Source organism: Cricetulus griseus, chromosome 2 (assembly GCF_003668045.3).
Source record: "Cricetulus griseus strain 17A/GY chromosome 2, alternate assembly CriGri-PICRH-1.0, whole genome shotgun sequence".
NCBI classification, from domain to species: Eukaryota; Metazoa; Chordata; class Mammalia; order Rodentia; family Cricetidae; genus Cricetulus; species Cricetulus griseus.
Genome location: NC_048595.1, coordinates 446,413,297 through 446,427,888, shown reverse-complemented (window position 1 = coordinate 446,427,888; position 14,592 = coordinate 446,413,297). Strand labels below are relative to the sequence as shown.

General features: G+C 37.3%; 1 long non-coding RNA gene across 3 annotated transcripts in view; it reads right to left on the bottom strand.

The window, feature by feature from the left end:
- Window positions 1–14,539, bottom strand: part of LOC107978727 — a 79,901-nt gene extending 65,362 nt beyond the window's left edge. For 2 of the 3 annotated variants that reach the window (XR_004768759.1, XR_003481646.2), the window contains exons 1-4: window positions 14,487–14,539; window positions 12,269–12,520; window positions 11,024–11,107; window positions 10,382–10,555 (exon numbers count right to left, since the gene is read on the bottom strand). This is a non-coding gene — a long non-coding RNA (uncharacterized LOC107978727). Of the gene's footprint in view, window positions 1–7,903; window positions 8,169–10,381; window positions 10,556–11,023; window positions 11,108–12,268; window positions 12,521–14,486 lie in introns of those variants that run through there. The other variant, XR_003481645.2, reaches the window with a different exon arrangement.
- Window positions 14,540–14,592: the final 53 nt, after the last annotated feature.

Sequence of the window (14,592 nt, the reverse complement as noted above, 5' to 3'; positions counted from 1 at the left end):
TTTGTCTTCATTTTGAATATAGCCAAAGAAATCTCCGAGCCAGGGCCTCCAGCTACCAGAGACATGCTTCCATGAGCTGGAAGCTGATAAGCTGGGTTGATTTCATGCTCTGGTGATTTGGCAAACCCAGCCATGCATGGCAACTCTGTCTTGAGAGACACTTGCCTTTTGATAGACTGTCAGGTACATTAAATGTGTGAAAAATTTGATATGAGCCAATTTTATTATGGGCCTAATTAGAGCTCCCTGTGGCTTCAGCTACTTTGCTGAAGTGAAGGTAGCAACCATTCTATCCAGAGATTAGAATTCAAGTAGGAAATCTGGAACCTCCGGCTGCCTTGTTAAATGTGTGCCAAGTGGGCCCTCTTCTGTTTTATCTAATTTATCTAAGCTGTATGAAATATTTGAGTGTATATATTCTCTAGAACAAATCTATTTTAAAAACTTGAAAATATCCACTTAATGAGACACATATTGCTTTTCAGCAAATTTAATTGTAAGACAATCAGAAAATGAACAGAAGAATGGATAAGGGGAGGCTAAAATCTGTATAGTTTTGTGTATTTCCCTTTATGTATGTAGCAGAGGAAATTCCCAACCAGAAGTCTCAAGGAAGAAGGGAAACGTTGTTGGAAAACATTTAAAACAATAATAGTGATCACTGAGCGCTTTCTATACATTGGCAACTCTGTTGACCACTAAGTTCTTTCTATACAGAAATGTTTCCTCCTGCTGCAAATAGGAACAAATACAGAGGCCAGACAGTGTGCAGAGACCACTCAGTTCTAAAAATGACTTTTCCATCAAATCCCTCCTCTGAAGGTTCAGGGAACTCTGCAGAAGAGGAATGGGATAGAGCATAATAGCCCGAGGGGTTGAAGGACACCAAGAAAACAAGAGGCCCTAGAGTAGCGGTTTTCAACCTTCCTAATGCTGCAATGCTTTAACACAGTTCCTCACGTTGTGGTGGGCCCCAACCATAAAATTATTTCCTTGCTACTTCACAACTGTAACTTTGCTACTGTTATAAATCATAATATAAATATCTGATATGTAGGATAACTGATATGAGTCCCAAAGGGGTCAAGAACCACATATTAAGAACCACTGTTCTGAATCATCATGAGCTCCTGAGAATTCAGAGACTAAAGTAGCATGCACAGTGCCTGCATCGTTATGTAACTCTAACTTTGACACAATTAGCAAGCAAGTAAGTATGGACCTTCTGCCAAGACACAGGGTGGGGGGCATCTTGGTTCTGCCTTAACAGGGTGATGGGACAGACTTAGTTGACATCCTAGGGGAGGCTTTACCCTCTCTGAGGAGTAGATGGCAGGTGGGATGGAGGGAAGCAGGAACTTGGGTTGGAAAGAAAGAGAGAAAGTAAGCAAAAAAGTAAGAAAGGAAGGAAGGAAGGAAGGTGGGAAGGAGGGAAGAAGGAAGGAAGGAGAACAGAAAGAAAGACTATTCCTGGGTAAAGGTCAAGCTACATATCTAGAACTGTAATGATCAGCAGAGGACATATTTAATTAAGCTAATTTCTAGTCAACACCCAATTAATGACACTTTGCCCTCAATCTTAGAGGAGAATGGAACAATCCTCTTCCTCTGTTGTAGCATTTTCTATTCCAACTTTCTCAATAATATTTTGGCTTTTTAATAGGTATTTTTGATCTTTATTAGTTTCTGCTTCAGTTCTTATGACCTGACAGACTGACATATCATATTCTGGCAGCAAGCTGTTTGAGGAGATGGGTGAAGCCCCAGCCTAGATGGAACTTACAGTTTCCGGAGGCTCATGTAGTTCATGGAGGGATAGGTCCACTATCTTGTCTCCACACAATCACCTCTGTCTGAGATTCTCAGTTTTAAGGTGAGTAAATATTCTTGTTTCATAAAACTAGAACCAGACCATGAGATGAGAGCAAAGAGACTTTAGGGTATCGGATGGGCATGGTGATGTGACTGACTGCCGTGAAAGTGGAAAGAGGAATGCGGGGGTGGAAGGGCAAAGCCGTTGTGGGGGAGAAGGGGCATTGGATCAACCAAAATGAAGTATGGATGAAGGTCTTATAAGGAAACCCGATTCTTTTTATAATAATAAAAAATAAACTTATTAAAAAGAAAGAAAGCTGAGCTCCACAGGCAGGCACAGCTGAATCTGCCCCAGGTCCCTCACTTCAAAATGTCCCTTCACCCAGAGGTCCAGTAGGGGAACCACATTCACACACTTTCTCAGTGATCCTGAGTGGTCCCCTCCCCTACATCATCTTCTCAGGTCCAGGTTTTGTAGGGAACCGAATTTGTGTGTATTTCTGGTGAATTAACCCAGTCCCTAAGTCGTCACGGTTTCCATGCCCAAACCCAGACGGGAACTGCACCAACATGCTCTTTTGGATGCAAGCCAAGCAATTTCATACTACCCCTGGGTCCTTCCCACAATATACTGGTTACCATTGAATTAGAATCACCTCAGTGATGTCTTCTCCTCTGATCTGAAATCTACCAAGTTTGAGCAGCAGTAAAACAGAGTCAAATGTGTGTGTGTGTGTGTGTGTGTGTGTGTGTGTGTGTGTGTGTGTGTGTGTGTCTGCACACTGAGGACTTTCCAATATGGTTTACAAGTAATTCTTATCTGATTTGATTTAACCAGAATACTCCTTCTCACTTATTTGTAATATCTACTGATATCAAGAAATAGTATTCTACGATAGTCACCTTAGGAGACTCTTACTGCTAGCTTTAAGACGTATCATGTGTCTCTGAAAGCTGATGCTTGTCCTACAGTTTATCCTGTAATCCAGCATTGCTGGATGAAGAATTCCTTCCTCCACAGTCCCATCCTCCATTCTAGTCTTGTCTGCACAGATTCCAGATCTATGTGAACTGCATCTGCTCACCAGAAGAATGAGCCTCCCATGCAGGCCATCTGCGTGAACTGTGTCCTGCTCTCCTCCCTGGTGTTTGCTCCCAGCTCTCTCCTCAGAGGTCACATCACTGTGGTGATGCTGCACACTTTCCCACAGTCCACAAGTCGGCTCAGGCAGTGGTAAAGAGGCAGAGGGCCTGGGAACCACCCCCACTACAGCCACACAAGCTAGCCAGAGCCAAGTCTAGGTTCTGTAAGAGAAAGAATGCTCTACTCTAAGGACATAAAAAGCCAGCTCTCTGTTATCCTTCCACAAGGTCATAGATGGTTAAGCTGCAAACAGAACTGCAGCAACAGGAACAAATATAACCACTAATGTAACCCATAATTAATCCCTTTATTTAGTGCAGGAGCTACTAAAGGATCTATTAGCCCACAGTCTGAAAAAAAAAAAAAGATACTGTCTTCCTTCCTGTTCACTTCACATTCTCTCAGGCTGCATGAAACTCCTGCAACCTGGCTTTATGAGCTTATCTTGCCTCTGTTTTTCCAACCAGCCTGGAATCTGTTCTCACTCACCTTTATTCCTGAATCAGAAAGAATTTACAGCATGTCAGCTATATTAGACACGCTGGTATAGACTAAAAGTTTGAAAACTTTTTTAACAAAAATTGAATCCAAGGAAAATATTTCTGGTTGGAAACATTCTACTCACTCAAGCAACTTAGTGAAAACTTCAATTAAAGTAGAGGAAAGGAATGTATTAGCTCAAGTACTTGAAATATTTAAAGAGATATACTGTATAAAGTTTAAATAAAAAATTTCAATAGTATTATAAGACATCCATCCCTTTCTGTTATTTACTTTTGGCTTTGGGGGTATATCCCATCACATATCCCCTAAGGGTCATTGCTCCCCTGTGGTATGGTTTTCAGCACCATACACTTAATCATCCATATCCAATGGAAAGGTCAAGAAGCTTACATTACTTAAAGCGAAAGCATGAGCCACACCCTGGATCCTGATTGATACAATTACAGTACATCCTTACCAAAAGTAAAGTAAGAATGCCTTAGATGAGGACTACCAATTTCGTGGAATAAAAGATTAAGCTGAGTAGTTTGGGTAAGCCTACCTCCTATGTAAAAGTAAGGTTATTTGATGGGGTTTCATGCGTAGAGTGGGTAAAGCCAGCATTGTTATCTCCTCATAGTACTTTAAAACATTTTATAATGCTTTGAGGATTTCGAACAATGTATTTTAAATATTTTCATTCTTCACGTCTCAATTTTTCTAGATCTATCCCTTCCTTATCCATCCAACTTGTGTCTATTATTTATTTTTATTTATTAGTTATTTATTATTTTGTTCCTTCTTTTATTTCCCATCAAGGCTAATTCATGCTCTCTAAATAATCCAGGATGTGTGGGCTTCCACTAGAGTATGGTTGACTTCTCTGACATGGAAGAAGGGAACTCTTGCTCTTTGTCTGCTTGCCCTCACTCTTGATGGCAAATTCATTCCTTTGCTGGTATTAGAGGTGACTCCTTCAGGATTCTGAAAAACCAAATTCAGAATTCCAAAGAATCTAAGACATCTAACCTCTGGACTGAACAATTACTGGATTCCTGGATTTTATATGGGTTTACAGCCATTATTGGACTAGATGGACCACTCTAATAAATCCAATCTATAAACATATGTATCTACTTACATTTATAAATGTATATGCAATAATAATTATATATAATATAATAATAAATAAGTCTCTTATGTAGTGGATTTATGCATTATTTTTATATATTGTATTATTTATTCTTATTAATGTATAATATATTTTATGTTACATATATGGATTATATATGCAATATGTTATATAACATAATATACAATAATGAAAACATAATTATATTATATGTATTATATATTGGGGGAAGATTAAATATGTCTCTCTATATAAGAGGGTGAGGGTTATTCTATTAGTTCCATTTCTCCAAAGAACCCTAACACTTGTATTATATTAAAATGTTTTTATTTGTCTTCTACCACTTTTTCTTTTGATCATGATTTCCTGGTACTCTATGGAAATAAGTATGAAAATCACATTCATTTTCTAAAAAGTGACTATTTTATGTTTAGAAGTTTGATAAATGTCTTATTCTACTGTGTGTGGGTGTTTGTTACTCTGTCTTATTGAGACATTCAAAAATTAATTAAAGTATAATTTCATCACATCTTCCTTTTTCTTTCTTCAACATCCCCATGTCACTTGCCTCCAACTCCTTCTAATTATTCCTACACACACACACACACACACACACACACACACACACACGTGAAAGGTGCAGAGTAGTTCGCTAAAATGGAGATTCACAGTGTAAACTTTTTAAAGGAATATCTTTTTATTGCATTCTAGATATTACAGAAATAATAAGCCTATTTAAAATGCATGCCTTTATTCTTAATATAAACTAGATTAACAACCTTAAACTGATGATACCTGTGGGTTAGGAAAACTTAACTTTTATTGTTGGGGCATATTATTTTCAGGTGTGTGACTTTTGTTTATGCTGTATTTGTTTAACGCTGGGAAGCTGTGATTTTTTGCCTGTCTAAAACACCTGATGGTCCTAGAACTGAGTGGCCAATAGCGAGACAGGAGCAAGGACAGGCGGAGCAGAGAGGATAAATGGGAGGAAAATGGAGGAGCAGGGAGAACAGTAAGAGAACAAGGAGAGGAGGACATCAGAGGCCAGCCAGCCAGCCAGGGAGTACAAAGGATAGTAAGATATACAGAAGGATAAAAGCCCAGAGGGAGAATGCATATGGTATAAGTTAAGTAAAGTTGGCCAGAAAAGCTAAGGCCAGGTAATCATAAATAACAGTAAGACTCTGTGTGTGATTCATTTGGGAGCTGGGCGATGGGGCCCCCAAAAGAGAAAAGAAAACATTTTAGTAATTTTATTTCTACATGTGCTCTTTTCATTGATTTGGTAAATGAGATTAAGGTTACTTTATCCTGTGCTAAACAGGACTGTTATTGGAGTCATTCATTTATTAACATCGAAGTGTTGACTCTATGTATAATTTATAGTACATTTTTACAGGATATTTTACCAAGGCCCAGAAAGACAAAGACTACAAGCCTGCTGTTCTTTCTCAAATGGGAACCCTAACTTTGAATTTTTTATTTTATATGTTTGACTTGGAGTACACAAGGAAGTCAGCAAGCTAGAAACAGACCACTAGTCTAACTGGCTTAAGGGAAAAGAGAGCATAGTAAAATGCAGGCAAATGAGAGTTGAAAGGTAGAACACTGAGTGCAGAAAAGTTTAAGTCTGGAAAAACAGTAAGCAATGAGCAATGCTTCTTGTTAGTTATTAACAGAAACTCTCATTGCCCAGGATAGGTTACCTCCTTAGTAATTATTTGTCAGGGAAACTCCAAAGGCTCACCAAAGAACAGAGGCTATTATCATTGTTCTTGGTTGTCCAGCATAAGTAGCTGCTAAGGTACCATTGCTGAAGACACCTCTCAACTTAGATGTATGGAATAGAGAAATAAGTCTTAAACTGAGCAGATAACTGTCTCCAGATAGATGGCTTACAGTGGGTGAAGGTGGTATGTAGGACTCTGGAGAAGAAACTTCATGCTACAATGCTGACCTCATATGAAGATGTGCTCACAGCAGCAATGGTAACATGATGGTTATGGGGTAACCAACTACCCTCTTTCTATTTGTTATGCATATGTTTCCATAAGATACTTTCCATGCCTGGTACTGTAAAATTAACACAAATCCTATGATTGTAGAGATCATTGAGTCAGGGGAGGATGGGGACATTGCTAAATAATTATGCTGCCAACTAAATTATAAATAGGTACATTCATAGCCACAGGTTTGGGCTTTTCTTGAATTTGCTCTGAGAAACTCCTTTTTGTCATGGGTGTTCCTTAACACAGAGATTCATAACTGGTCAACTTACAAAGTAGAAATAACTCTAAGTGCTCAATCATGAGTACCTTAACTTTACCAACTTCCCACCAAGCCCAGTTCAGGAAACACCCTAGAAAACAGGATGAAGGTAAGAACTTGAAGAGGAGGAGGAGAATGTTAAAGTGTTGATTTCTGCTTCTGACACATAGCAGCTTTGCTGACCTGCACAAGATCTGTACAACCAAAGGAAAGTTCCAGCATGGCTGGGGAGAGACTTCTGAGGCTCCACCCATAGCAGAGAATCTATCAGCAGTGGATGTCTGCTGAGGGAAGGAGAGCCACATCCTTGGGGGGGATGTGACCACTGACACACTGCTTATGCTCCAGTGAACAGCCACATAGTCACACGCATATGGGAAGCGCTGTTTGATCTCTAAGAGGCAATGTACAAATAAAAGTAATAAAATGGAAAAAGGACATGAGGTTGCCAGGGAGATTGGCAGAGAGCACTAGGAAGAGTTGGAAGAAGGTAGCAGTGGATGTGTTTGATCAATATACATTGCATAAATATAGGAAATTTTCAAAGAATAAAAATATTATTAAGATATTTCTAAGTAACCAATGCTCAAAATGAAACTATAATCTCTTTTGAAATTTCTGATTCTATTCTTACATGTGAAGCCATGCTTTTGTTCTGAAAATGAACTGCAAACTGAAAAGGCTTCCAGTACATCCTTCTGAAGATAAAATGTAAGTTTGAGAGGGTCACAGGCTTCCCCAGCAGGTGAGAGCAGACAACACTCTCCAGAATCAGCACAGAAATCTGCCCAAAAGCCTGGGTTCTGTCCTTCTAATTGACCTGCCAGTTTCAAGCTTTTCTCAGCAACTGCTGCTTCCCACACAGTTTACAGCACTGTCTGTCTTAAGCTTGGATAGCATATTTTAATCTGAGACAATACAGGGTTCAATCCAAAACCTTTCCTTCAGAGGGAGAAACATGTGAAAGTATGGAAAAGTTGTAACTATTTTCTTGAAAGTAACAGATTTGAGACATAGTTCTCTATATTCCTACAGATTTGTTTTTTATTCCCATCCATACTCAAACAATTAGTACAATAAATAAACTTGTCCCAAGGTATTTGGTGAATAAAAATAAATAGGCTTATTATTTCCTTAATACATTTATTCAAATTGTCTCGGATGTCTTGGCAAGTTTCGAAGCTATGACCCTCTGGTGTCTGGTTGTCACATTCCTAGGCACTATGGTAAGACATAGTTGGTGACTGACTCCTGTCCCGTGAAGCTTCTGTAAGGTCTCTCCAAGTCTTCAGGAGTAACTATTGCTTCCTTGCATGTCTTTCCCTAATTAGAGAATTTTATATACAAACTACCTTAATTTCATTTAAATGATATAAGCACATTAAAAGCTTTACTATTTAGGTGGTTTTTTGTTTTTGTTTTTACAAATTCTAAGCCAGAGTTCTATGAAGAATGTACCCCTTCTTCTAGCCCAACTCATCCCCTCTCCATTTTACGTCCTTGTGAGTATCCAGGACCTTAGTTCTAGTAGCACAGCTTGACCCAAACCCACAGGAATAGGGTCCTGAACAGTAAAGTGTTGAGTACGAGGATCGGGGCCACAAGTAAAGTGGGAAAAAAATCAATGGCTGCAGCCTGGAGGTCTTGCTTAAGCTGATGACTTGTACCAAGCAAGTTTATTCAGCATCACAGTTTATTACATACTATTTTCAGGGGAAGAGGTGGCCAAGGTCAACACAGATCTCAATCAGACAATGAGGACATGAGACACCTCAGACACAGCTTCCTTAGGACTTATAACCACAGCCCAGGAGGGAGAGCCAGATCCCCAGCAACCACAACCTTGACTGCTTCACAGCACTAGTCCCAGTCTCAGACTGGCCCTTGCCAAATCCACTCCTGGACAAGGACACAGGACTAACTTTCCCTTGTCCTTCCATCAGGACCTCTAAGAGCCTGGGATTGGTCGGGTTCCCAAAAATCATCTAAAGCTTTATGCTATATAGCCACAGCTAAGACAAACATAGAAACTCTCTGTAAAACCCAGATGCAGAATGTCTCTGGAGTCTTGAATTACTGGGGTCATAAGGAGATATTATTTGAGCAACTGTGGTATATGTAAGCCACAAGGTTCAATTCCTACTGTTACAAACAAAGCAAAACACAAATGTAATTTCATTCACATAAGAAAGACTATTATCAAAACAGCCAAAAATGAACAAGTCCAAGCCAAAATGCTGGAGAAGGAGAAGCACTGCTGTGCGTAGGTGTATAGAGAGCAGGGACAGCACAAAAGAAATATTTGATTTTTGTCGAGAAAATCTACATGTCAAAAACCTTGACCTAATTTTCAAGATACATGTATTTGGCAGAAAAGAAAATGTGGGGCTACTTTACTTTGAAACCAGCTGTGTTTGTATGACATCTGGAAATTTACTCAAAGGATAACTTGATTGAACATACAATTCACTAAAATGAAACTATGTCCTTGATGAAAACTTCCCTGGGTACATTTCAAGTGAAACAGCCACAATGCTTGATGTCCTTTGTGTGATTCATGGATGGGGCACAAATGTTGTGGGAAATGTTTTTTTAAAAATGTCCAAATGCCCACAATTGCAACCTTAGCTCAACTAATGCAATGTACTTAGAGGAACAAGTGGAATGGTCAAGATATACTTACTTGGACAAATAATGTTAAGAAACACATGCTTCTTATTTAACATGTTCCAACTGACATTGAAAACTGGCCTAAGCTCCAGTTACCATGGAAACCTCACAGGAAAACCTGTGGTGGTGGTGCTGCTGCCATTTCCGAGCAACACCAGGGAAGAGGATTGGAGAATATTTGTATAGTATGAAAAAGAAAATACAGGGAAGGGCTGACTACACTTTTTCCTCTCAATTCCATGTCCTAAGGCTGGCATGAAAAGATTCAGGGTTAATTTAAAACAACAAGACATATATTAAGCTTTCTTACGTTAATGTTTTTAACTTATAAAAATATATAATTAGCGTAATTAGATTTGTAATCCAGAAGCAAAATGAGGGCAATGGTGGCTGTCAAGTGTTGGGAGTGCTGGAATAAGATATATAATTAAATAAAAAAGGTATCAATTAGCTAAAATGATTGGCAAATATGGTGTTTTCTTGGGATTAAAAATTTGAAAACAATTCATTCTATCAGATTCTATAGATATATTTTTTCCTTGATGTTTCATAGTTTATGCTACTTGATGAGAGGTAACTTGTTCAATGGTTTATATTATCATACGGGATTTGTACATATACCTAGAATAGATGTATATCAAAAACACATTGCTTAGATTATTCACAATCTCTTTCCAATGTGTCCCCAACTATCTAATTAAAATAGGAATTTAATTATCAGTTATACAAACTATTATTTGTATCATTGTGTACCCAACTGTCTAATTAAGGTAGGAATTGAATTATCAATTAATACAAGCTATTAATACAAATTTACACATAATGAAAGATTGTGCTAGGTACTTTTACTGCACAAAAATACTTACAAGCTAGTGTGTCTCCATATGACAGCCCATATCAGGCAAGTCTTGGACTTTGAAAATAAGTGTAATGGTTGAAAGAGTGGGTGGAACCAGTCCAGCATTTGAACCGAGGTGTGTCCCATCATGAACATTTTCTTTGTCTCTACAAGTTTGTGATTTCCACTTAGAAGTGAAATCCTAAAATATGAGTATAAAGACAATAGGTGAAACCACATTTTTATATAGATTATACTTGCATGGTACATTCCTTAAAATGAGTTTATAATGAAGATTTTACATCAGTATACAAATCAGAAAAGGACTGCATATTTGTTTCCTGAACCTTGACAAAGATGAATTATCATTTTGAAATAATTCCAAAGGAAAAAAACAATGGGACATCTACAAAAGCCACATATTTTTATCATTCAGCATTTATATCTGTGCATCTACTGAAGATACTTACTTGTATCCTCATTTGAAAATATCTAGTAATGTGAGAAGTCAACCATTGTTATATGAATATTTGGATTTGTGTTTTGTGTAGCACACAAAATTACAACTCTACCATTTTTAATCTAGTGAAGTAAAACATAAACAAAGATAAAACAATAAAAATCAACATGATTAAGTGACAATTTCACAGAAATGTGGCAGTTTTATTACCTTTATCTTCTTCAGTTCAGCAGTTCATAACTTTTCTTGCCTTTATTTTTGTAATCATTTGTCTATTATGATTCACCAGTCTTTCTGAAAATACACATATGCATGATGTGGGGACATTTGACAGTCATTTTAGTATCAATTTTGTATCTCATTTTTTCTCTTAGACTTTCTTGTGATCCATTTCCTCCCCTCTACTTCCAATTCTTGGATTCATTACCTCTTCTTCTTATAACATATATATTAGAATATATGTACATATATAATCTTAATAACAATATATTAAACTTCCTTAAATTAATGCTTTAACTCATAAAATATAAATACATAATTATTATCTGGATTAAAATCTAATCATGCTAATGATATATATGTGTGTATATTATATATCCTTCTTAATCCATTTAGTTTCGTTCATATATATTTATGCATAGTTTGGGCTGACCCTTTTGGATTAGATAACATGGCAGTGGTCATCCCAAAGAAAACTCATTCTCCATACTACATCACTTCATTAAGGCAGCCTCTCCACTCCAGTCTTCCAGTATCTTCTCCCCAAGTGAATCATCACAACTCTCCACTCCATGTCTCAATCATATTGATTTTTCCCTGGGTCACTGGAAATGCTAGGCATGTCTGTGTTAACAAATCTTTGACTAAACAATGACTTGCTTGTTAAGATTCTAGATGAGTGACTGTATACTACAGATTGCACCATTTATGCTTTTTTAAGGTCCTTAAAGTTAGATATAAATTCATCATCTCACAGAAGACTAAAGAGATGAGTTAATAAAACTTACTATTTCCACTCAAATTAAGTGGTATAAATATTGACATTTGAGATCAGGTGGAAAAAGATCCAAAGACAATAACATATGGCATAATTGCAATTAGACTGTCTTTGGATTCACTCAAAATGAGTTTTTATATGGGTAACATGATCCAAATTAGTAGTTTAGAGTAAATAATTTTTTCCTTTTGTCCATTTTTTTCAGCTTTGAAGAGACCTCTAACCTCTATTACTCACTAGAAAGTGGAACTACTTAGAATAATCAAGGAAGGACAGATATTTTCTGGGGGTCATTCCTATCTTAGAGTTAATTCTGAATTTTTGTTCTAATCAAAAAATATCTTTTGTTTTATAAAAAGTAAGAAATAGTGAAAAAGGAAACATCAGAGCACATAAAAAGGAAGGGGGAAACATTTAACTTTCTTCAAAATTTGACTTCACTTCATGTTTAGACATACCTTTAAAATAAAGTTTTAGAGTATGATTTTCCAATCTAATACTGATACCATAAACTTTGGAGATGACTTTGAAAACTGCAATGGAAAATTCCAAATGCTACACCACATCATAGGCCATCAGTAAGACAGGACAGATGTGTTTCTCCAGTCACTAGCCAGCTGTCATTTGTAGACATTTGATTTCACAACTCACTCTTGTTTTGATTCATTGCATGCCTACTGATGGAGACTTCCATGTTGCTCTTGGGATTCCTGGTGATGGATACATAGTCACATCAGTTAACACCTTGCATCATGTGTCTTCTATCTACAATTGAACCATTTGCTATCCATGATCTGCTCTGTTTTCTCTCTATTGCCTGGTTTTAAAGAATCAAATCATGTTAAGCTATAAGTGACACAGATCTCAAGGCATAAGCAAGGCTTTGATTATGAATCCTCCAGGGTAAGAATTATGTATTGGTATTTTCTTAATATAAAACTATCTTGATTCAATGATAAAGTCCATCTCTTCCTCAGTAACAATAGGGGAACTTGGAAATGTTCCCACACCAAACTTTTCCTTCAAACGTTCCCACTTATTTGCTTCTAAAGAATCCTTGTACAGTTCTTGGTAGTTTTTTTTTAACTCTAGTTTCTCAAATAGAGATTTATCTGTACTGTTCATTTAAAAACATGAATACTATAAACCCCAAGACTAACTAGTATGACTGCTGGGATTAAAGGTGTATGTCACCACTGTCTTGCTCTGTGGCTGTGGCTAGCTTTGCATGGTGATCTCCAGTGGCTTTATTAAATCATAAACAACATATCACCACATTTGTTTCTTTGTAATTTTGTCAGCCACAGAACTTTGCCAACTGGCTTTAAAACTCATCTGCCTCTTAAACAGTTTCTACGGAAAAATATAGAGTACTCAGATCAGTGTCAGAGATAGAAGTTTTCCTTCACCAGCCAACTAGCTAGTTTCAAACCCAGACTTTGAGTTACTGAACCAGTTGCTTAATTATCTCTTAACTTTGTTGCACAGTCTGCATATCTGTTAATGGGGGGGTACATTTTGTAATTTAAGTAAAATTTAGATACACTGAGGCATGAACTATACCCGACATATTTGCTGGCATGTCAAATTTGACAAACATCCATCTTCCTCTGGACCCCGAAGCTCATACTGTATAATACGAATTTATTATTTATTATATCATTTTCTTCAAGTCAGTCAGCTTTAATGAGTCAAACAATGTCAATTTTTCCCGAAGTGCAGGCTGATGTGCAATGTATCCATTTTTAATTATTTTCTGTCTGTACACTGTTTTACTTTCAAAAAAATCAAATATAATTCATCCATCCCATCCTCTGTTGCATTATTTTAGCTGCAAATGTGTCTACTTTTCCAATTTTTAACCAAATGATACATTGTTGCATGCTACCCAGAATAAAGAGGACAAATAGGTTTGTCCTGGAGAAGGGGCAAGAACCACATCTCACATAAGGCCCTGAGAGGAGCACAATGTGCCACCTTCCCCTGGTGACAATCAGCATAGAACTTTTAAAATGATAGATAAAGAATATTTGAGCATTTATTTAGCTCCAAGTCATTCAGTTTTCGATGCCGTGGCTCACATATGAAGTCTAGAAATGGCGTTGAAAGTTGAAGATTTAGCAACATCCATAGAAAACTGCTGAGCTAATATTTACTGGGATTTGTATTTTGCGCTATGTTCTGAATTGTATGCTTAAAGAAAGCACAAAATATGGACAGTAAGTGGCCAATAGGGAGTGACATTGGCATGTTCCTATTCACTTTTGGGTTTTTATGGCCCAGCAACTCATCATCTAAAAGATGCAGATTGTGTCACTTTGTTCAAATTAATTGAAACAAAACTCTCATTCCTTCAGACTGAATGAAATGTTAGCTTGCTTATGAAAATATGATTGATATCAAGCAACAATCTTGTATGATAACTGTATGCACAAAGTTCACACACACACACACACACACACACACACACACACACACACACACACACACCATAATGTAATGATAAATCTTTCTACCAGCTGCCTGAGTTCTGCTGCTGCTTTAGGGCCCCCAATAACAGAGTTTTATATTAGTTACAATGCTGCTGGCCAATGACTAGGATTTCTTATTTGCTAGCTCAGTCTTAATTATCAACCATAACTACTAATCTATATATGTTATATGGACTTATCTTACCAAGGACACCGGCCTTATCCATCCTCTCTTCCTGGGATCACATGGCGACTCCTCTTTACTACATTTCCCAGAATCCTCCTTCTCTCTAGTCCCACCTACCTTGCTT